Here is a 3971-nt window from a genome sequence, read left to right on the forward strand (position 1 = left end):
CTACCTGACAACATCTTACAGGAAGTACAAAGATCCCTTTGCCTTTTAATTGAAGATACAAGTGTTAGACCTGGGATCTGGGCATCCTGACGCTTCTCCATTCTAAATTCTCCTCTCCTTGCTGCCTTTCTCTCTGTGTGTCTCTGTCTCCCTGTCTCTGTCTCTCTCTCATCTCTCTGGCCATCGCCCCCGGCTGCAGATTTCCTTCTGCCACTGTGTTTGTCCTCAACCGCATTACCAAGAGCCCGTCCTCATTCTGCTCCAAAGTAGATTTCTCCCTGAGCCAGACTTCAGCCATCTGTCCCTCCAAGTGTCTTCTCCGGTGTCAGATAAGTCCCGCTTTGCTTATGTTCCTCCTATGAGAGACTTCCCCAAGCCCTCCAGGGTGAAACCAGTCATTCCCTGTGAGACAGCACCAAACATCAGCACTCCACGTGCAGGCCAGACGGCCATTCTCTCCTCACTGGGAGTGAGTGTGGGGGGCAAAACCCAAGAGCAGAGGCTCAGAGGCTCTTCATGCGGGACCCCCATGGGCCAAGGCCAGCAGCGGGGTTGTGGACTCCAACCCCCACATGCCTTCCTCCCCTAACTTGCTCCCAAGCTGAGAGGAAAAGAGAAATGGGCGGGGGGGGGGGCGGGTAATGGAGGGGGGAAGGAAGTGCTTGTGGTGGTTTTCTTACTTGGCTGGTACTGTTGATAAGTCCTCTCCACTGTCCGGTGCCTGCCCGCCGTCATGGCAGCACACATCATCCAAATGCTGCCTGCTTCTCATCTGAATCAGTTTTGGAGGGTCCACTGTGATCCCTCCATGGGGAACCTCCCAGAAGCACATGGCCTTGGCGCAAATTCTGTAGCAGATGCTAGAGGTGCCACGGCTGGAGACAGGAGGCCCACCACTCTCTTCACGGTGGGACAGCAAGTTCTTTCCTTTTATTCTTTTTTCTCTTTATTGGAATTTAGTTGACATACAATGTTACATTAGTTTCAGGAGTTCAATGTAGTGAATGGACAATTCTATACATGACATAATGCTCACCACCACAAGTGTAGTTACCGTATGTCACCATACAATGTTATTACAATATTATTGGCTAATTCTTTTCATCCCTGTGGCTTATTGATTTTGCAAGTGGAGGGGTGTACCTCTTAATCCCCTTCCCCTACTTTGCTCATCTCCCCCACCCCTCCCCTCTGGCAGCAAGTTCTTGTAGAGAGAATCCAGGGCACCTGCAGGGCTGCAACCTACTTTGAGGGATCCAGGAATGGAGATTTCTTTGAGGAGCAATGTTAGCCTAAGAGTTCTAAGACATTTCCCCCTCTTCTCCCTCCCTGAGACAGAAGCTGAGTGCTTTCCTCCCCAGATCAAGAGAGAAGTGAAAGGAAGTTTAAGGAAGGCGCTGGAAGAAGCGGGAGCCCCTCTCACACACAGAAGGACATGTGCTTAGAGCTGCTGCAGGATTGGCAGAAGGAGGCGGGATGGTTCTTGCAAGAGCTTGAATTGTGTCCCTTGAGTTTGGGAGGCGTAGAGCCTGGTGCCAGGGGCATGGGATGAGGGCAAGAGTGGGAACAGCCTGTGCTTCTGGAATTTGTTGACGAAAGATGCACGGGTCTCCTGTTGCACAACAGTGTGAATACAGTTAACCCTACTGCTCTGGACATTTAAAGATGATTAAGATGGCAAAGTTTATAATATGGCTTTGAGACAATTTAACAAAAAGAAGAGGGATGCATAGGGTTTTCCACGACCCAAATGGGCACCGTGGAAGGTAGCAGTTTTGAGCCCAAAGGGATCCCTACCCAGAGAACTGCCCACCATCAAGAAACCTAAGGAGAAAGAGGCTAGACCTGTCCTGCTTCTGGGGACAGGGACCAAGCCGAGTTGTGGAAGGTCACCTTGAGAAGGATTACCCACTTGAAGGGCTAGACATGCACAGACTCCCCAGCAGAGGGGTCAGTGTGGAACCTCAAACAGGAACACTAGGGCCTGGCTATTTCTGTTCAATGTGGCACACCTCTCGTGGACAGCTGCTGGTCCAGAGGTCTCCACGGGGTTGGCCAATACTTTCTCAGATTCCCATCAAAGTCTGGGGTCTCTCTGTCCAACCCTGTTTCCTCCATCATCTGTTATAGCCATTGCTCCCCAATAAACCTCTTGCACTCATAATTTCACCTCAGGGTCTGCTCCCAAGAGGATCCAAACTGTCACCATTTCAGAATTTCAGAACTGGTTTCCCTAAATCATGATAAATGGCTGCAGGTTGAGCTAGCATCTCTCTTCAGAATGTGTGAGCACTTTTCACCCTTTTCCCTCAGTTCTGAAACCCTAGCACCTAATATCCTATTACCGATTGTGTAAGCGAACTTTCCACTAGATAACATTGTAGTAACAAAACCTAAAATCTCTGTGGCTTACAACAACAGAGGTTAATTTATTTTTTAAGACTTTAAGTAATCTCTACACCTAGCATGGGGCTCAAACTCACAACCCCAAGATGAAGAGTCGCATGCTGTATGGATTGAGTCGGCCAGGTGCCCAACAAGGGTGTATTTCTAACTCACTATATATGTTACCAGTCTCCTCTAGATGTCTTCTCATAACAGAATCTAGGCTAAAGGAACAGCCTCTATCCTGGGTGTGCCTTTCTAAAGACAGAGGGAAGACAGCAAAAATGCTGGTGGAAACGTGCAAAGCTCTGCAGGTTTCTCCCACTCACATTTTATTAGCCAAAGCAAACCTGACAATAAGGCAGGGAAATATATTTCTGCCACAGTCCCAAGGCACCAGGCAAGAATATCTAATCCTCCTTTGGAGGAGCAAATATTTGAAAATATGCCAGGCCCGAGGTCTGGGAGAGTTCTTGGCCTTTTCTGCCAAGATGGCAGCTGTAGCTATAGGAAACATAGCCCTATTCCACACAGGAAGGAAATGAAGCGGACGGGGGGCAGATAAACAGGAAGAACTGCTGGCTGAGTCTGTCTGTCTCAGTCTTTTTTTTTAAGATTTTTATTTTTAAGTGATCTCTATACCCAATGTGGGACTCGAACTCACAACCCTAAGATCAACAGTCTCATGCTCTACTGACTGAGCCAGCCAGGCACCCCAAGTCTATCTCTTTTGAGAGTTGGGTTGTTCTTTTTTTTTTTTTTGGCAGTTTCTTTTAATGACTTCCACTTATATTTCATTGGCCACTTCTCTCTACAAGGAAAGCTGGAGTATGTTATTCAGCTGCCACTTCCAATAATAGAGAGGTTTTGTTAGTAAAGAAGGTAATATGAATTTTGGGTGCTCAGCTAGCAGTTTCTGCCACTCCAACAAAAGAGAAACATCTGTAAGTCTTTGGAAGCTGCAAGACAGAATGAAGAAAAGTTGACTGATGAAACTCAAAGAGAAACCATCATCTAGAATTTTCTGTGGCTGTTGCAGAGATGCTGGAAGCTGATCTACCTGACAGAACCTTGACATGTTTCTGGCTCAGAGTCAGAAGCTGTTTAGAGCTCAGAAGCAAGAAGTGGGCTAAAAGGAGAGAGAACATGGGAACGTCTTATAGGACAACTACCCTTGACACCATCTTCCCCATCCCTGCCCAGAGAGCCAGCCGTCAGCATTTACCTCCATGCAAAACCAAACCAAACCCAAAGATACTGAACAGAATATTTCAGCCCTCTTGAGGCCTTTATTTGGAGGCCCCTGCAGCCTGACAGCCCATTTCTTGCCCATCTTACCCAGAGCTCTGAATCCAAAGGCTACTTGGTAGAGAAATCTTGCCTGAAAACAGACAACAGCTGTGGAAGCCCACATCGGCTACACAGTCTTCCCACCTTATACGTGAGCAAAGCTTTGGGCTTACCAGACAAATGAGGGGCTCCGCTGTAGGATCGGGTGCCATTGCAGATGATGCCACACCCAGAGCCGAGCATCAAGTGAAAGTCCCGCAGGCTGAACCACAGCCGCCCCCAGCCCTGTTGTACCC

At 48.2% G+C, this 3971-nt stretch overlaps 1 non-coding gene across 1 annotated transcript; it reads right to left on the minus strand.

Moving 5' to 3' along the window:
• Nucleotides 1-3024: 3024 nt before the first annotated feature.
• Nucleotides 3025-3097, minus strand: TRNAN-GUU. The gene has a single exon. It is a non-coding gene; the product is annotated as a tRNA-Asn (tRNA).
• Between the last annotated feature and the right edge of the window lie 874 nt (nucleotides 3098-3971).

The sequence above is a fragment of the Zalophus californianus genome, chromosome 3 (assembly GCF_009762305.2).
Source record: "Zalophus californianus isolate mZalCal1 chromosome 3, mZalCal1.pri.v2, whole genome shotgun sequence".
NCBI lineage: Eukaryota > Metazoa > Chordata > Mammalia > Carnivora > Otariidae > Zalophus > Zalophus californianus.